General features: G+C 42.2%; 1 protein-coding gene across 1 annotated transcript in view; it reads left to right on the forward strand.

The window, feature by feature from the left end:
* The first annotated feature begins 4,306 nt into the window (after positions 1-4,306).
* Positions 4,307-21,272, forward strand: part of LOC139418241 (protein FAM222B-like) — a 64,078-nt gene continuing 47,112 nt past the window's right edge. The window contains exon 1 of the mRNA XM_071167538.1: positions 4,307-4,429. The gene's annotated coding sequence lies outside the window, so the exon portion shown is untranslated. The remainder of the gene's footprint in view (positions 4,430-21,272) is intronic.

Genomic DNA, 21,272 nt, shown 5'->3' on the forward strand with positions numbered 1-21,272 from the left:
TATCATATTATCATTCATGGTACAGTAGTATTGCTGATTCAAATCACCATTTTAAGATATTTTTTTCTAAACTTTGCCTACCTGTTTGTAACTTGTTTTGTATTTTTCCCAGCAAAGAGATATTCATTCCTGTATCACAGATATATAATTACCTGCTCCTAAATACCTGGCATGCAGACATGGTATATACTATAATATAAGGGAATGATATAGTACATTATCATGACTGTCCTGACCAGGTCATTTTACAGGAGACCACAACCCTACAGATTATCTCTCAACCCCAACAGAGGAGGAGAGATCTAGGGGTCTGAAGATGTGGGGGGTTTTATGATCCCTCATGCCCCTGGTAAATCTCAGGCCACAGACAAATTCCTTTGTCCTGTTACTATGGAGAACCAGCCTCAGAACATTAAACATGAAATAAAGGGACTTTGGAACAATGGTTTCCGTCAGCCACAATGGTGGTCATGACGATAGATGGAATATGAAAATGTATGTCATTTTTGTTTTGTTATTAAAGGTTAATAGATGACGTTATTACGAAAACATTGTAATGTGAAGAGTTTTCCTAGTATATGTTTGATGTTTATACATTGTACGTTGTATGGAAAATATCCAAATCAAAGAGAATGTTTTGGGGAAGATGAAATGTTAAATTAGTTGTCTAAAATTGGATTTGAATCAAATCTAGACCTTGCCTCATTAACTTGGTACGCCCAGAGAAATGCCCTAAAGGCGGTTACGCCCACTTCTGACCCAAGGGTATAAAACCTGTGAGTATAGAATTTACAGGGAGACTACGTGACCCCAGCTGCAGCAAGATCTAAAAAGTCAACAAACCCAGAACGCAAGTTTGAGGACAAAGAAATCCTTTTCTACACAAGCTACGGATGAGTAGCTGTGTCTAAGCGGGTACATTCAAGTCGAACCACCTAGCCTCCATCTCCCATCGAACCGTGGTATCTAAAGGGTTTCATTCCTATGCTGTGAGCTCTGAGCTACAGAGCCGTCTGTCCTCAGAAGACCCCTTCCAGAGCAAAGGGTGAGGGAACAGACTCCTCAGCCAAAAGGACACTGACATCGGGAGGACGAGCAGGGAGGTGCGCAGGAGAAGTGCGTCATCGAACAGCTGAACAGTCCATGCAGAGAATCCTCGGAGATTATCCCCACGTAATTACATCATTATATTCTGACCCATAAGAGCGGCACTTTGGGGTAAGGCTAGGGTTAGAATAGCATAGCTGACAAATTCAGCCAAAGGTATATTTCTCGTGTACTTTCTTTTTTCTCTCTCTTTTGAAATCCCCATTGTGGGTAACACGCGCTATCGTGTGTTGGCCCGTTATACTAAGTTCTAATCAATAGCCTATAATGTGTTTTGTCTGTGTGTATCTTTTATCATATTTTTAGCTTTTTAGTAAATAAATATTAAACTAAGATTGGTGTGGTAGGAACTCATTGGTGAGACCCGGGTCCGAACTCATTGGTGAGACCCGGGTCCGTGCAGATTGACGGGCTATACGATGTTCAGAACGAGATTGGTAGAGGCAACTGGTTAATTAGCGGCTGTTGTAAAATCGATATTCTGATATTCTTTGAGTTAATTTGGGAAATAGAAACTCAATAAAAACTAGTTTTCCCATGGTGCCCCAGGTTAATGAGTTAATAATTGCTTGATTCAGTTAATCACACAATTTGAAACTTGTAATCATTCGATAAGCAACAGTCGTCACATTAACTAATACAACGTCACGACAACATTATCTCAATGTATGACTGTCATTTTCCTCAAGCCTCAAAATAGTATCTATACTCAAATCAAGTCAATCAAATCAAATGTTATTTGTCACATGCGCCGAATACAACAGGTATTCGGCGCATGAAATTACCGTGAAATGCTTACTTACAAGCCCTTAACCAATAATGCAGTTGAAGAAATAGAGTTAAGAAAATATTTAAGGTACGGAGTCAATGTGCGGGGGTACAGGTTAGTCGAGGTAATTTGTAAAGTGACTATGTATAGATAATAAACAGAGAGTAGCAGCAGTGTAAAAACAAAGGAGGGGGGAGTCAATGTAAATAGTCTGGGTGGCCATTAGATTAATTGTTCAGCAGTCTTATGGCTTGGGGGTAGAAGTTGTTAAGGAGCCTTTTGGTCCTAGACTTGGTGCTCCGGTACCGCTTTCCGTGATGCAACCGGTCAAGATGCTCCCGATGGTGCAGCTGTGGAACTTTTTGAGGATCTGGGGACCCATGCCAAATAATTTCAGTCTCCTGAGGGGGTAAAGGTGTTGTTGTGTTCTTTTCACAACTGTCTTGGTGTGTTTGAACCATGATAGTATGTTGGTGATGTGGACACCAAGGAACGTGAAACTCTCGACCCGCTCCACTTCAGCCCTGTCGATGTTAATGGGGCCTGTTCGGCCCTCTTTTTCCTTAAGTCCACAATCAGCTCCTTTGTCTTGGTCACATTGAGAGGTTGTTGTCCTGGTACCACACTGCCAGGTCTCTGACCTCCTTCCTATAGGCTGTCTCATCAATGTCGGTAATCAGGCCTACCACTGTGTTGTCAGCAAACTTAATGATGGTATTGGAGTCGGGCTTGGCCACGCAGTTGTGGGTGAACAGGGAGTACAGGAGGGGCCTCAGTGTTGAGGATCATCGTGGCAGATGTGTTGTTGCCTACCCTTACCACCTGGGGGCCGGGCCGTCAGGAAGTCCAGGATCCAGTTGCAGAGGGAGGTGTTTAGTCCCAGGGTCCTTAGCTTAGTGATGAGCTTCGTGGGTACTATGGTGTTCAATGCTGAGCTGTAGTCAATGAACAGCATTCTCACATAGGTGTTCCTTTTGTCCAGGTGGGAAGGGGCAGTGTGGAGTACGATTGAGATTGTGTAATCTGTGGATCTGTTGGGGCGGTATGAGAATTGAAGTGGGTCTAGGGTTTCCGGCATGATGGTGTTGATGGGAGCCATGACCAGCCTTTCAAAGCACTTCATGGCTACCAATGTGAATGTTACGGGACGGTAATCATTTAGGCAGGTTACCTTCGCTTTCTTGGGCACAGGGACTATGGTGGTCTGTTTGAAACATGTAGGTATTACAGACTCGGTCAGGGAGAGGGTAAAAATGTCAGTGAAGACACTTGCCAGTTGGTCGGGCATGCTTTGAGTACACGTCCTGGTAATATGTTTGGCCCCACGGCTTTGTGAATGTTGACCTGTTTAAAGGTCTTGCTCACATTGTCTATGGATATCGTGATCACACAGTCATTCTGAACAGCTGGTGCTCTCATGCATGCATCAGTGTTTCTTGCCTCGAAGCGAGCATAAAAGACATTTAGCTCATCTGGTAGGCTTGCGTCACTGGGCAGCTCGCGGCTAGGTTTCCCTTTGTAGTCTGTAATAGTTTTAAAGCCCTGCCACAGCCGACAAGCGTCAGAGCCGTAGGCCGTAGTAGGATTCAATCTTAGTCCTGTATTGACGCTTTACCTGTTTGATGGTTCATCTGAGGCCATAGTGGGATTTCTTATAAGCGTCCGGATTAGTCTCCCGCTCCTTGAAAGCAGTAGCTCTAGCATTTAGCTCGGTACGGATGTTGTCTGTAATCCATGGCTTCTGGATGGTATATGTACGTACGGTCACTGTGAGGACGATGTCGTCAATGCACTTTTTAATGAAGCCGGTTGCGCATGTGACACGCTGGTAGAAATGAGGTAAAACGGATTTAAATTAGCCTGAATTATAGTCCCCGGCTATATTTTAGGGAGGTGAATGAAGTGGACACTGGATTATGTGTACATATACACGCTTTGAATTTCTGTGATAAGCAATGAACTGTTTTCTAGTCTTGCAAATGTAGAAATATAAAAATATTTGTAATATTAATTTGTAATATTAATATTAAACTTTTGCCCAGTCATATTTTTATTTATTTTTTATTTAACATATATTGTGTACCAAGATGTTATGCATTCAATATCGCCATCATTATGATAATGATCACCACCTTTGTTATTGTCACAGTAATGAAGGATATCAATTCAATTCTGGAAATGTTATTAAGTAGAGCAATGCATTTCATGAGTTTATTAATCGATGATATTTCCCTCATTCTTTTCTTGGGACTTTGCCCGGTTAAACGTTGTCACCGACCACAGTTCTATGACCAGCTATGACTAACCTTATCAAAACCTTAATCATTATTTAGGAAAATGAACCAAACTGGTTTTAGGGGAAAACTTCAGTCAAGAAGACCGACTTGGCTCGGTGCTGAGAAATCCTGCGCATGCGTTGGAAGTTTCTGCCGCAGACAGCAGCAGCAGTGATTCGGCAACGCAGAGTAACAACAAATAGCAAAACAAATCTCTATTTGAATTTTAAACCATGGCGATGTTTTAAGCAATGCCTTTTGAGGAGGTACATGGAGAGTAAGTATTTCTACCTAATATCTGATTTAGTTCATCACGCTGGAAGATGATTACTTGTCGTAAATGTGTTTAAAGCAGAGACGGCAACAAAGGAGTCAACGTTAGCTGACAAGCTGCTAGCTTTGTGTTTCATTAGTTAGCCTGCTATCCAGGTAGCTAGCTACGAGTTAGCATGCTAACAAGCTAGCCCTTGATCATGACTCTCGGGTCCATTACACATACGAGTCATTGGACCTTAAGTTGTAACTATACAGTAGGATCCTTTAAGAGTACATCTTGGGCAAGCGAACAAGCTGGCTATCGATATTGCACTTACAAAAATTTGAGTAAACGTTATTCCCTTGTTCAAATAACTCTTAATTCAAGGTTAGTGGTAGCTGAATTTTGGCATTACGTTCGATACTTCAGTTTTCTCTACTGAATGTGTCAACTAGCCAGCATTTTATCTCGTCTAATGTTGATGCTAAATCTAATATAATTTAACGGATTATAACGGATTACATTATCCTCAAATTAATTCGCGATACATTATTTTACCTAACCATTTTGTCGAACATTTAGCTAACTAATGTACTGTAGTTATCGACTATAATCAATTTGTTAGAATATGAAGATTGTATTTTCTTTATTGTGGCATTAACTAGCTAATTGTTTTGAATTACACACAGGTTGATTTTCAGTTCACTGAATAACGAGTCAACTATGTAGTTTACAAGCCTACCACCTCCTCAAAATATTGTCATCTCAGCCAGGGGCGAATAGCGGGTGTGTTCTTCTCTGGGGAGATGGATAATTAATTGATTGCCAACTTTCTGCATTTGGACAGCCTGCCGCTGGTGGGTGGGCCAGGTCGAATTTGTTGTGCTTACAGTAAAGTTATGCAGTGTGTTGCCCAATTGCTGTGCTGCTTTGATAGGACTGAATCATCCAGTAGCCATGCAAGGGCTCCAGAGTGGCACAGTGGTCTAAGACACTGCATCTCATTGCAAGAGGCGTCACACCTGGTTCGAATCCAGGCTTTATCACCTCCGGCCGTGATTGAGAGTCAGATAGTGTGGTGTACGGCCCAGCGTTGTCCAGGTTTGGCCGGGGCAGGCAGCCATTGTGAATGAGAATTTGTTCTTAACTGACTTGCCTAGTTAAATATATAAAAAAAGATAAAAGGGTTAATAATTTCTATGTTCGGTCTGTCTCTGTGAGGTGGAGGCTGAGATAGACTGGAGAAGCACCTGACATAGCTAACAGTGGCAAGAACAAAACAAGACGGGGGTCGGATGTGTCAATGCCACCATATTCAGATTGATCTGACAGTCAAGGAGTGGTTTGGATGTGATGTCAGAAACTGTTATCATTTTAGCAGGTCTTTTTTTCTGATAGGGCTACTGTTCCTCATTTTCATAGACAGACACTCAGTATTGTGACTGTCTCACAGTTTAGCATGAATATAATCTCTCTCGACAATCCAGCATTTAGTTGTCCCTCTACACATCAGGGTATTATTAGTGTTTAACTTGGACTCCTCTTGCACAAACCAGTGACAGGTTTGGCAAGGTAACGAAAGCTCGACCTCATGCATCTGGCTTTTTACTTTGCAGAAAGCTGTTTGATTGGTCAGACTGGCTGAGGCTTCCTATTCGAACGAGATCCAATTGGCATGAATCAAAATGTGAATTCCGGGTTGATGAGTAAACCAATTGCACATATCCATGTATATGGAGGAGGGGGTAGCCGCAGCCCGGAGTATAGATGGGTTAGCTGACAACGTTATGAAAACGATGTGCGTGCTTCCATGGGGCAGAAGCTAGCCTGTCATTGTGATTCTGGATGGCCAGGATGACCAACCAACAACTGCAACAATGCATTTGAGACAAGTGCTCATTTTGCAAATTTATTTACGTATTCAATAAACATTGGAGACGAAATATAGCTTGCATGCTGTCAAGTAGTAGTGCATGCTTCGGTTTTGTTGCTAAACAACAAACCTGTCTATGGGGGAGTGGGTGTGTAGAAACCGCTCTGCTATCCACCTAATTTTGGAACGCTTTTAAAACACGAAAACCAAACGTGGGAAACTATGTATACAACTTCCTCCGCGCTTCTGCATTATCATAATTCATATGCCCTGGCCTACTAACTGTTAGCTTGTTAGCACAGGCCTGCTAACTGTCTGAATCTCTTTTCGATTTTTAATTCGATTATACATTCCGGTACCCTGCCTCACCCAATGTAATACGGAATCGCTATTATTTTTAATTTGAGAATACATTCAAGAACCTCCAGAAACTAACCAGCTAATTAGCTACAAGCTGTTTAGTCATTGTTAGCCACTGCTAGCGGCTTTTACCTTCTGCACAGCCAGCCCTGTTTTTAGCCTGGATAATACTCGCCAGTCTATCAGTATCGAACTGTCTCTCCACAACAACGCCGGATTCCTGCCGTAATCCCTGGACCACTACTTCTGACTTCCTCAGCTATCCCTGAGGCCCACCTCCCGGCCTACTCAGCTGTTCACCCGAACCCCACTCATACACGGCTAGAGCCCAATACTCCACCGGATCCTTGCTGTAAACTCTGGACCTTGGCTAACGCCACTGCCACGAAGCTAGCACCAGTTAGCCGTGAGCCAGGTACATCTCCCTGCTAGCAAATTAAATTCTACAATACCTCTTTCGCCATCTGGCTTGGATTCTCTGTCGTCACGGCCCCCCGCCGCACCACCACGACTGGTCTGCCGACGAATACTCCATCCGCTGTGCCTTCAACCGGCCTCCGTCTGAGCAGACCTCCCCCCTACCACCCCCGGGCTACTAACTTTAAACGCTGTGTCGCCCGCGTGCTAGCGTAGTGGCGGCTTCCCTGTTCCATCTACTGCTGCCCCTGGACACTATGATAACTTGGCTACATAGCTGATGCCTGCTGGACTGTCCATTAAACACGGTACTCCATTCTGTTTATTTATGTTTTATCTGTCGTCCCCAGCCGCGAACTCAGGCTCTGTGTGTAGTTAATCCGACCCTCTCTGCCTAGTCATTGCCATTTTACCTGCTGTTGTTGTGTTAGCTGACTAGCTGTTGTTGTCTCACCTGTTGTTTTAGCAAGCTCTCCCATCAAGACCTGCGATTACTTTATGCCTTGCTGTATGTCTCTCTCAAATATCAATATGCCTTTTATACTGTTGTTCAGGTCAGTTATCATTGTTTTAGTTTACAATGGAGCCCCTAGTTCCACTCCTCACACCTCTGATACCTCCTTTGTCCCACCTCCCACACATGCGGTAACCTCACCCATTATAACCAGCATGTCCAGAGATACAACCTCTTTTATCATCACCCAGTGTCTGGGCTTACCTCCGCTGTACCCGCACCCCACCATACTCCTGTCTGCTCATTATGCCCTGAATATATTCTACCACGCCCATAAATCTGCTCCTTTTATTCCTTGTCCCCAACGCTCTAGGCGACAAGTTTTGATAGCCTTTAGCCGCACCCTCATCCTACTCCTCCTCTGTTCTTCGGGTGATGTGGAGGTAAACCCAGGCCCTGCATGTCCCCAGGCACCCTCATTTGTTGACTTCTGTGATCGAAAAAGCCTTGGTTTCATGCATGTCAACATCAGAAGCCTCCTCCCTAATTTTGTTTTACTCACTGCTTTAGCACACTCTGCCAACCCTGATGTCCTTGCCGTGTCTGAATCCTGGCTTAGGAAGGCCACCAAAAATTCTGAGATTTCCATACCCAACTATAACACTTTCCATCAAGATAGAACTGCCAAAGGGGGAGGAGTTAGCCTGCAAAGTTCTGTCATACTTTCCAGGTCTATGCCCAAACAGTTCGAACTTCTAATTTTAAAAATGAATCTCTCCAGAAATAAGTCTCACTGTTTCCGCCTGCTACCGACCCCCCTCAGCTCCCAGCTGTACCCTGGACACCATCTGTGAATTGATCACCCCTCATCTAGCTTCAGAGTTTGTTCTGTTAGGTGACCTAAACTGGGATATGCTTAACACCCCGGCAGTCCTACAATCTAAGCTAGATGCCCTCAATCTCACACAAATCATCAAGGAACCCACCAGGTACAACCCTAAATCCGTAAACATGGGCACCCTAATTGACATTATCCTGACCAACCTGCCCTCCAAATACACCTCTGCTGTCTTCAATCAGGATAACTGCCTCATTGCCTCTATCCGCTACGAGGGGTGGTCGTTTGACCGCAGACCCATCACTGTATAAAGCTCCCTAAAACACTTCTGCGAGCAGGCCTTTCTAATCGACCTGGCCCGGGTATCCTGGAAAGATATTGACCTCATCCCGTCAGTTGAGGATGACTGGTCATTCTTTAAAAGTAACTTCCTCACCATCTTAGACAAGCATGCTCCGTTCAAAAAATGCACAACTAAGAACAGATATAGCCCTTGGTTCATTCCAGACCTGACTGCCCCCGACCAGCACAAAAACATCCTGTGGCGGACTGCAATAGCATCGAATAGTCCCCGCGATATGAAACTGTTCAGGGAAGTCAGGAACCAATACACGCTGTCAGTCAGGAAAGCAAAGGCCAGCTTTTTCAAGCAGAAATTTGCATCCTGTAGCTCTAACTCCAAAAAGTTCTGGGACACTGTAAAGTCCATGGAGAACAAGAGCACCTCCTCCCAGCTGCCCACTGCACTGAGGCTAGGTAGCACAGTCACCACCGATAAATCCGTGATTATCGAAAACTTCAACAAGCATTTCTCAACGGCTGGTCATGCCTTCCTCCTGGCTACTCCAACCTCGGCCAACAGCTCCGCCCCCCCCCCCCCCCCCCGGAGCTACTCGCCCACGCCTCCCCAGCTTCTCCTTTACCCAAATACAGATAGCAGATGTTCTGAAGGAGCTGCAAAACCTGGACCCATACAAATCAGCTGGGCTTGACAATCTGGACCCTCTATTTCTGAAACTGCCCGCCGCCATTGTCGCAACCCCTGTTTACCAGCCTGTTCAACCTCTCCTTCGTATCATCTGAGATCCCCAAGGATTGGAAAGCTGCTGCGGTCATCCCCCTCTTCAAAGGGGGAGACACCCTGGACCCAAACTGTTAGGCAGGGCAGGATGGATATAGGTCTATCTAAGGTCTTCGAAAGCCAAGTCAACAAACAGATCACTGACCATCTCGAATCCCACTGTACCTTCTCCGCTGTGCAATCCGGATTCTGAGCCGGTCACGGGTGCACCTCAGACACGCTCAAGGTACTAAACGATATCATAACCGCCATCGATAAAAGACAGTACTGTGCAGTCGTCTTCATCGACCTGGCCAAGGCTTTCGACTCTGTCAATCACCATATTCTTATCGGCAGACTCAGTAGCCTTGGTTTTTCTAATGACTGCCTTGCCTGGTTCTCCAACTACTTCTCAGATAGAGTTCAGTGTGTCAAATCGGAGGGCATGTTGTCCGGTCCTCTGGCTGTCTCTATGGGGGTACCACAGGGCTCAATTCTCGGGCCGACTCTTTTCTCTGTATATATCAATGATGTTGCTCTTGCTGCGGGCGATTCCCTGATCCACCTCTACGCAGACGATACAATTCTGTATACTTCTGGCCCTTCCTTGGACACTGTGCTATCTAACCTCCCAATGAGCTTCAATGCCATACAACACTCCTTCCGCGGCCTCCAACTGCTCTTAAACGCTAGTAAAACCAAATGCATGCTTTTCAACCATTCGCTGCCTGCACCCGCACGCCCGACTAGCATCACCACCGTGGATGGTTCCGACCTAGAATATGTGGACATCTATAAGTACCTAGGTGTCTGGCTACACTGCAAACTCTCCTTCCAGACTTATATCAAACATCTCCAATCCAAAATTAAATCTAGAGTCTGCTTTCTATTTCGCAACAAAGCCTCCTTCACACACGCTGCAAAACTTACCTTAGTAAAACTGACTATCCTACCGATCCTCGACTTCGGCGATGTCATCTACAAAATAGTTTCCAATACTCTACTCAGCAAACTGGATGCAGTTTCACAGTGCCATCCGTTTTGTTACTAAAGCACCTTATACCACCCACCACTGCGACCTGTATGCTGTAGTCGGCTGGCCCTCGCTACATGTTCGTCGCCAGACCCACTGGCTCCAGGTCATCTACAAGTCTATGCTAGGTAAAGCTCCGCCTTATCTCAGTTCACTGGTCACGATGGCAACACCCACCCGTAGTACGCGCTCCAGCAGGTGTATCTCACTGATCATCCCTAAAGCCAAAACCTCATTTTGCCGCCTTTCCTTCCTTTCCTGCCTGCGACTAGAACAAATTGCAAAAATCTCTGAAGTTGGAGACTTTTATCTCCCTCACCAACTTTAAACATCTGCTATCTGAGCAGCTAACAGATCGCTGCAGCTGTACATAGTCCTTCGGTATATAGCCCACCCAATTTACCTACCTCATCCCCATACTGTTTTTATTTTATTTACTTTTCTGCTCTTTTGCACACCTGTATCTCTACCTGCACATGTTCATCTGATCACTCCAGTGTTAATCTGCAAAATTGTAATTATTCACTCCTATGGCCTATTTATTGCCTACCTCCTCATGCCTTTTGCACACAATGTATATAGATTCTTTTTTTTCTACTATGTTATTGACTTGTTTATTGTTTACTCCATGTGTAACTCTGTGTTGTTGTCTGTTCACACTGCTATGCTTTATCTTGGCCAGGTCGCAGTTGCAAATGAGAACTTGTTCTCAACTAGCCTACCTGGTTAAATAAAGGTGAAATAAAATAAAAATGTGCGCCACTAAAAATCCCTGCATTAGCATGTTTCTGTTAGCTGATGCATCATGAGAAAATACACCATATTACTTTCCTGCTAATGTGCCTGGACCTTGTAGACTAAACTGCAGAGAAAACCCCCATAACTGATCCAAATAGTTGCCCAATCTGGCAGGCTCGATGCAGTTATTTCGAAAATAATATGCATAAAAAACACCAGGCTTTTGAGCGTTTATTCAAATGACATAGGCTATTCACTGTAGTTTAAAGACTGGAGTTTTGTACTCACTTGAAACAATAGTAATGTTGTTGTAGCCTAGGTAGGATACATTTCTTGTCCCCATTTCTAAAACAATATGATAGCTTTTCGAGCTGCGTACCTGGGGACTTAGCCTTGTGAGGTCACATAGTTATATGATCGTTTTTGTCTTTCGCTGTGTAAATTCACTGGATATATTCTGAGCTTATAAATTATGGTCTAATATAGGCTACATCCTAGGCTATATAGGCTGTTCCTTTTAAATCCCAGGAAAAGCCGGCCTGACGCTTACTTCAAGTTATTTTCTTTAGCCATTTTCTTGTCTAAAAATGTAGGCCTAATCAATAGTGGAGCTTTGCGTGCCCAAGGACCACAGAGCGCAGCCTGGAGGAACGCACCACAGATCTGCCATTTCATAATATTTTAACATTTTTCTTGCATTTTGACAAGTAAATATTTACCCTATAGCCCTAATATTTAGCAAATGAATGGCCTAATATTTAGCTTCTTACTTTGGCTACACATCACTCGCCTGTCTCTTCCAGCTGTTCCCATGCGCAACAGGCTATAGGCTACGCAAGCACCTCCGCAATAGGCCATTCCTCTTCTCGTGAAGTAATCTCAGGAAAAACTGTAGCTGCATTTATTTTTTATACTTTTTTTATACTAGGCCTAATAGCCTATTCGGGAAAGAAGCAGGCTTGCTCTTGCTAATTGCTGAATGTAAAACAGGCCTACAGTATAGAAATGCATGTCAGGGAAAGTTGAGAGAGTGCATTGGTGTTAGAGGTCGACCGATTGTGATTTTTCAACTCCGATACCGATTATTGGAGAACCAATAAAAGCCGATATCGATTAATCGGCCGATTTTTAAAATAAAAAATATGTATTTGTAATAATGACAATTGCAACAATACTGAATGAACACTTATTTTAACTTAATATAATGCACCAATAAAATCAATTTAGTCTCAAATAATGAAACATGTTAAATTTGGTTTAAATAATGCAAAAACAAAGTGTTGGAAAAGGAAGTAAAAGTGCAATATGTGCCACGTAAAAAATGTTTAAGTTCCTTGCTCAGAACATGAGAACATATGAAAGCTGGTGGTTCCTTTTAACATGAGTCTTCAATATTTCCAAGTAAGAAGTTTTAGGATGTAGTTATTATAGGACTATTTATCTCTCTACCATTTGTATTTCATATACCTTTGACTATTGGATGTTCTAATAGGTACTTTAGTATTGCTAGCCTGATCTCGGGAGTTGATAAGCTTGAAGTCATAAACAGCTCAATGCTTGAAGCACAGCGAAGAAAGAGCTGCTGGCAAAAGCACGAAAGTGCTGTTTGAATGAATGCGTACGAGCCTGCTGCTGCCTACCACCGCTCAATCAGACTGCTCTATCAAAACATAGACTTAATTGTAATAACACACAGAAATACGAGCCTTAGGTCATTCATATGGTCAAATCCAGAAACTATAATTTCGAAAACAAAGCATTTATTCTTTCAGTGAAACATGGAACTGTTACATATTTTATCTAACGGGTGGCATCCATAAGTCTAAATATTGCTGTTACATGGCACAACCTTCAATGTTATGTCATAATTATGTAAAAATCTGGCAAATTAGTTACGGTCTTTGTTAGGAAGAAATGGTCTTCACACAGTTCGCAATGAGCCAGGCGGCCCAAACTGCTGCATATACCCTGACTCTGCTTGCACAGAACGCAAGAAAAGTGACACAATTTCCCTAGTTTAAAAAAATCATGTTAGTAGGCAATATTAACTAAATATGCAGGTTTAAAAATATATGCTTGTGTATTGATTTTAAGAAAGGCATTAACGTTTATGGTTAGGTACACATTGGTGCAACGACAGCGCTTTTTTCGCGAATGCGCTTGTTAAATCACCCGTTTGGCGAAGTAGGCTGTGATTCACCACATCGATTATATGCAACGCAGGACAAGCTAGATAAACTAGTAATACCATCAACCATGTGTAGTTAACTAGTGATTATGTGAAGATTGATTGTTTTTTTTATAAGATAAGTTTAATGCTAGCTAGCACCTTACCGTGGCTCCTTGCTGCACTCGCATAACAGGTAGTCAGCCTGCCACGCAGTCTCCTCGTGGAGTGCAATGTAATCGGCCATAATTGGTGTCCAAAAATGCTGATTACCGATTGTTACGGAAACTTGAAATCGGCCCTAATTAATCGGCCATTCTGATTAATCGGTCAACCTCTAGTTGGTGTGATCACTTTTGGCCGGTTCCAAGTTCCATTGTTGCATTGCAAATAGTTGTACAGGACATAGAGATGAGCACAGTGAAAAAGAAGACCCAAAATAATTGACAACCATTAGAAAAATGGAAATCACTTGCAAACCACTTGAGCAACGAGGTAATGACATACTGTAAAAGATGTGCAGGCAAAATGGCATTTATTGTTGAATTGCTACATTTAAATGTGAGTTACTATATTTTTCTTTAGGCCTACATGTACATTGAAGTATTATTTGCCGTTTTCACTATGACAATGAACACACCCTGAAAACACTGAATGCTCTTAACCAGTACCTGTTCATTAGAGACCTCATGAATGGTCTAGTGTTACCACCTTATTAATAGGCAACATGCAGTAGGATGCGTTGATCAGTTGAATGATGGGTGTAGGACTGTAGAATGATTAACTTTCCTCTAGTGTGGATGCTCACCAACGTTTTATAGATTAATACAACAATGTCATTACAAAATCCTATTAACATGGATTGCTTCATTCTCACTCATACAGATGGAGTGATATTGATATTGGTAATATTTGACACTTGATCACTTTTTGAAAAGTGCAGTTTAACAGAATGTCTGCAAACCCATGCTAGTTCCCATATAAGGAGATGGCTGTGACTTGATAGCATTGTAAACGACAAGGGAAGCATTATGATATCAACCAATGTTATTTTCTTACCCCACTCCTTTCCACACGCCCATACTCTGGTCACCATATTGGGCTGCAGCTATATGGGAAATGTTTGGGGTTTCGAGAGGGAGGGGGATGTTTCAGCCTGTGTGCCTCGACAGATCTGGTTTAGATGACTCCTCATTACAAAGAATAGATTTCTTCCGGCTGCAATTCTGGACATCTATTACCATGCATTTTTAGCAGATGGGATCTTTTCTGTATTTGTGCAGATTCACCAAATGCTACCCACGATCCAGTGGAGCCTGGGGTAACGTTACGTTTTTTTCAAGTGGTCAGTTTCATTCTATTACTGCTCAGCTACTTGTGCTGTCAAAATACCAGCTCAGTTTTTCCTGTATCTTGTACAATGGGATGTAGGCCTAATACTGTTTAATGGTTGTCTTTTATGCAATGTTGAAGAGCCACTCTAGTTTATAAGAGTGTAATACTGTATCTGTGTTTTGATATCAGTCGTGATTAGGGTTGCAAAATTCAAGTAATTTTCCCAAAATTCACTGGTTTCCCAGATTTTGTCCTTACTCCTTCGTAATTCCGGGAGTCTTCCAACAAGGATTTCTGGGGGAAATAGCAGGTAATTTTGTGAAAGTTCCAGAAGTTTGCAACCCTAGTGATGATATGCTGACCAAATGAAGTGCCATTTCACCCACTAATTTACCGTTTCTGGTCACAAATTAACACTTCAGTGTCCTCCATATGTTGTAGAATGTAGCAATGTTATGTCCTGTCCTTACTTGTGGAGTCTGACAGTTTTTAAAGTGCAATTTCCTTTGCCAACTGGGAGAGCGGTTATTTAATTTACGACGGAGATCTAATCATTCTGCTCTTTGATATCTTCTGCTTACTCTGTCAAAAATGAGAGCTTGACATTAGTTTGCCCGAGAGTGGCGCTTTACATTGTTGCGCAGTTGCCCTACATTTTCCAAAGGGTGGATAATTCAATTTCAAACACGTGTTTCCCGAGAAACGCAGACTCCTTGACTCAGTGCAATTATCGAGTATTGTAAGGGATGATTTTGTCATCTGGGTGCTACGTTTCCACAACGAAGAGCCATTAAGTGATTTAATGTTCTTCAATGAATCCCAGACAGTTTTCTCTTGATGCTCAAGACTTACATTAGTGATGCAGTATTACATTATTGGTTGTCATTTTAGGTTTATTGTTTGGTAAGGAATGATGAAGCCTCAATAGTTGAAATGGGAAATGCATAGAATGGAAATGGTCTACTGTCTAAATTTAAGATTTACTGTAAGGTATTAAAACATCTTGATGAGAAGATACATTAAATATGAGTGGGCATAATAATTTTATCATATTATTTAACCTTTTTTTTTACAGGCGCTGTCTGCTCCATTAAATAGCCTTTCTTTGTAACAATGCCTTCATTATAGAGAGAGGGTGGCTCGATAAATTGGCTCTCATTTAGAGAAGGCACTGTTGTTCTCAAGTGCAAAGCACCACAATGCATTGCAACCTAAATGCATGTGCTAATTAGCCACTGCAAGAAGCCACCATACAGGCTTTATAAGTATGTTTTCTAATGTTCATGTTTAATTGACCTGCCAGTGCAACGTATGACTCTAGCTGAGGGCAAATGAAGAGGAAAGCATATTTGTCATTAATGTTTTTTCAGTAAACCACTTCAGGCTGGCAGAGTAATATAGCAGATATTAATTAGGTTATTTTGTGGCTAGTGTCAGAAATGCTTGGCTAAAATAAATCTCAAACAATGTCATATTTTTTTAAATCAATATTACTGGCATATTTCCATATTAAGCATAACGGCTATGCTACATGGTTTTAGTGTCAAATAAGTTTTAGGCAAATTAGAGAGATATTTGGCTAGCCGATGAAAAATCATCCAATGGGATTCATTCATCATGATACTAGCTCTAGATCTACCATGATCTGACCTAATATTCAGCTGCTGCTGATGTATTTTAATAATAGGTCATTTTAAGTGAAGATGATTGTCCCCACAGAGAGAGTGAATCAGATGCACCACATCAGTTGACATTTTATTCTTCAAAAGATTCTGTACTAAGGTCAAAATGTAGGCTAGGTCTATAGAATATAGACATACTCGTTTTAAACAGCGGTAATAGAACGCCTTGGCAGCAGCTAATGGGGATCCATAATAAATACAAATACGGGATTACATCAAGTCATGCTTGATTTCTCGGAACCTCTGAGTTCTAGGCTATGAATAACAGATCACAAGGTACAGAGAAAGAACAAAGAACTTGAGTAGCTTTTCTGATGTTTCCACTGTTGTTGGGAATTGATTTACTGGAAAGCTCATTAAGATACATTGATTTGTGACAATTAAGATTCAGCACCCGCCTGTTTACTGTGAAATACCCTGGAAAAAACGGCATAATTTTATGATGCGATAATTGTCTGTGCTGGAATGAGGACCGAGTTTTGGAAACCCTGCTCTAGATGATAAAAGTTTATTTAAAAACTGACTAGAGTTTTGACAAAAACTTGACAAAATGTTATAGTAATGAGAAACATGTCCCCAGACACTGGTTTTATGTAAGAAATATTATAGTTTAATGTTAACTATTAACTAGTGTAGCGTTGTTATGAATTATGGACATACTACAGCAACAGTCTCTGTTTTATCCTAATAAGTTAGGTTTTTCTGAAGTAAAATATTAAAAAAATTACCAGAGAATTTAACCTGGACACATTTTGGTAATGAGAATTAGGGGTGACCGGGTACTGGGCCATAAATTATGCATCTTACTTTTCAGAATTATAGAAGATTTTTGTGGGAGCATTATGGTTTTGTAACTGCCTACTTTCTACAGACATGGTTAAAACTAGTTTCATGAGAATGTTGGCCAGGGCACACACACAGATGGGGCCGAGCTATATCTTAGTACTGTTTTCGGTTTTTCTGTTGGATTTTTTCATGGGGAAGCAGAAAGCACCAGTAACTCGGTCAATAAAAAGTGGTCCGATGAAGCAGATGCTAAGCTACAGGACTGTTTTGCTAACACAGACTGGAATATGTTCCGGGATTCTTCCGATGGCATTGAGGAGTATACCACATCAGTCAATGGCTTCATCAATAAGTGCATAGATGACGTCATCCCCACAGTGACTACATACATACCCCAACCAGAAGCCATGGATTACAGGCAACATCCGCACTGAGCTAACGTGTAGAGCTGTTGCTTTCAAGGAGCGGGACTCTATCCCGAAGCTTATAAGAAATCCCGCTATGCCCTCCGACGAAACATCAAACAGACAAAGCATCAATACTGGACTAAGATTGAATTGTACTACACCGGCTCCAATGCTCGTCGGATGTGTCAGGGCTTACAAACTATTAGACTACAAAGGGATGCAGAGCTGCGAGCTACCCAGTGACACAAGCCTACCAGATGAGCTAAATTACTTCTATGCTCACTTCAAGGGAAGTAACATTGAAACATGCATGAGAGCACCAGCTGTTCCGGATGACTGTGTGATCACGCTCTCCGTAGCCAATGTGAGTAAGTCCTTTAAACAGGTCAAAATTCACAAGGTCGCAGGGCCAGACGGATTAGCAGAATGCGCTGACCAACTGGCAAGTGTCTTCATTGACATTTTCAACCTCTCCCTGTCCGAATCTGTAATACCAACATGTTTTAAGCTGACCAACATCGTGTTCCCGACCCATAGCACTTACGTCTGTAGCCATGAAGTGATTTGAAAGGCTGGTCATGGCTCACATCAACACCATTATCCCAGAAACCCAAGACCCACTCCAATTTGCATACCGCCCTAACAGATCCACAGATGATACAATCTCTATTGCACTCCACACTGCCCTTTCCCACCTGGACAAAATGAACACCTAATGTGAGAATGCTATTCATTGACTACAGCTCAGCGTTGAACACCATAGTGCCCTCAAAGCTCTTCACTAGGCTAAGGAGCCTGGAACTAAACACCTCCCTCTGCAACTGGATCCTGGACTTCCTGACGGGCCGCTCCCATGTGGTAAGGGTAGGTAACAACGCATCCGCCACGCTGATCCTCAACAGGGGGGCCCCTCAAAGGTGCGTGCTCAGTCCCCTCCTGTACTCCCAGTTCACTCATGACTGCACGGCCAGGCACGACTCCAACACCGTCATTAATTTTGCAGATGACACAACAGTGGTAGGCCTGATAGGGCTGAGCGGTATACCGTATTTTACTATATCCCGGTATTTATGCACAGACCGGTTTGGGTTTTTACTTTACCTTCTAAAACAGTATTTGAATGTTGGGTTTGTTAAATGTGATACGCCGTGTTTAACGTCCATTTTTATAGTTTACTCTGCTACTTAAGTCATCCCTCTCCACTCTCTCTCTCTTCTTGCCTCTTTCTACACAGACTTAGTCCCACCCCCTCTCACTCAAGGAGCGCATTTGTTGTTTCTTGACCATGAGACACTTTCGTTCAGTCTGCATGGTAATTGCAGCACAGGCAAAAATGTTGATGACAACGATGTTTCCACTTTGATCTTAATATAAATTCTCAAGCGTTCTATAATTACAATATTAGTTTGTTTCTTACATCTGCAAACAGCTAGTTTGTATTTTCTTAGCAAGTTAAGCTAAATTGTGTTAGCCATTAATGCTAATCAACTGGCTAGCTAATTAAAGTACCAAGTCAGAGCAAACGTAGCTATCTAATACCGCCTGATACCAGTACTGGTGGAGGCTTAAATCAGCATGTTGTTTGTGCAACAGTATCTTCTAAATCAAAGAGGAATAGGTGAAGCATGAATATGTTGGCTATATGAATAAAGATTTAATGTAGCCAAAGATTATAGGGTCCCCTAGGAAACACTGAAAAAGACTTTGGTTCTTACCCTGTCACAGTAACTCATCCATGGCATTTTCATTTGTTGTCATGTCAAACAACACTGTATTCAAACTATATATTTATAATAAACATTCTATTTCCATGATTTCAAAAGTTCACCTAAGTGTTTTGATCTAAATCGTAATTGCAACATTTGGATAAAAATAAGGCCTACTATTTTTCCCCATATCGTGGCATTGTGGAAATGATCTCACATGAGTGCAGGAAATGCAGAAATTGATGGAAATGCAGGAAATAGTTTTAGGTTGAAGTTGAATTGAACAGAATAAAACAATCTGAATGAAGAAAGACCCATTGAAATAATTTAGAATATATGTGTTGCCACCCTAGGGTCACGCACTACTCATAAAGCAAATTTAGACCTTTTATTAATCAAAAACATAAAATACCATGATATGATATTTTGGCCATAATAGCCCTAAGGCCTGATCACCGACAATGATGAGACGGCCTATAGGGAGGAGGTCAGAAGAGGGCACAACAAAATCTATTCCCCCTCAGGAGACTGAAAATGTTTGGCATGGGCCTTCAGATCTTCAAAAAGTTATACAGCTGCACCATCGAGCATACTGACTGGTTGCAATCACTGCCTGGTATGGCAACTGCTCGGCCTCTGATCGCAAGGCACTACAGAGGGTAGTGCATACGGCCCAGTACATCAATGGGACCAAGCTTCCTGCCTTGCCGGACCTCTATACCAGGCGGTGTCAGAGGAAGGCCCTAAAAATTGTCAACAACTACCTTAGTCATAGACTGTTCTCTCTGCTACCGCACAGCAAGTGGTACCGAAGCGCCATGTCAAGGTTCAAAAGGCTTCTTAACAGCTTCTACCCCCAAGCCATAAGACTCCTGAACAACTAATCAAATCGCTACCCAGGCTATTTGCTTTGTCCCCCCCCCCCCCCCCCCCCTCTTTTACGCTGCTGCTACTCTGTTTATTATCTATGTATAGTTACTTTAATAGCTACCTACATGTACATATTACCTCAACTAACCGGTGCCCCCGCACAATGACTCTGTACTGGTACCCCCTGTGTATAGCCTCATTATTGTTATTTTACTGCTGTTCTTTAATCACTTGTTACTTAATCTTGACGCACCCATCCCGTTAGCAGGATCATTTTCATCAACACCCGCTGAATTGCAGTGCGCCAAATTAAATTACTAAAAATATTACATTTTCATGAAATCACAAGTGCAATATAGCAAAACACAGCTTAGCTTGTTGTTAATCCACCTGGCGTGTCAGATTTCAATACAGTTTTTCGGCGAAAGCATAACAAGCGTTTATGTAAGAACATCTCTCTCAGTAGACAAAATATTACAAACAGCTAGCAGCCAAGAAGATTGGTCATAAAAGTCAGAAAAGCAATAAATTAAATCGCTTACCTTTGATCTTCGGATGTTTGCACTCACGAGACTCCCAGTTACACAATAAATGTTCCTTTTGTTCCATAAAGATTATTTTTATATCCAAAATACCTGACGTGTTATGTTCAGGAATCCACAGGCTCGAGCGATCACGACATTGCAGACAAATTCCAAATAGTATCTGTAATGTCCACAGAAACATGTCAAACGTTCTTTTATAATCAATCCTCAGGTTGTTTTTAAAATATATAATCAATAATATATCAACCGGGACTGTAGCTTTTTCAATAGAAGAGGGAGAGACCATGGCTGCCACACTCTGTTGCGCAAGCAAAACTCTGCGAACACCCAGCTATCCACTGACGCAATGTTATCTTTCTCGCTCATTTTTCAAAATAAAAGCCTGAAACTATGTCTAAAGACTGTTGACACATTGAGGAAGCCATAGGAAAAGGAATCTGGTTGATATCCCTTTAAATGGAGGCAAGGCATCCAATGGAACAGAGAGCTTTCAGGAAAAACAGCACTTCCTGGTTTGATTTTCCCCAGGTTTTCGCCTGCAATATCAGTTCTGTTATACGCACAGACATTATTTTGACAGTTTTGTAAACTTT

The sequence above is a fragment of the Oncorhynchus clarkii genome, chromosome 10 (genome assembly GCF_045791955.1).
Source record: "Oncorhynchus clarkii lewisi isolate Uvic-CL-2024 chromosome 10, UVic_Ocla_1.0, whole genome shotgun sequence".
NCBI lineage: Eukaryota > Metazoa > Chordata > Actinopteri > Salmoniformes > Salmonidae > Oncorhynchus > Oncorhynchus clarkii.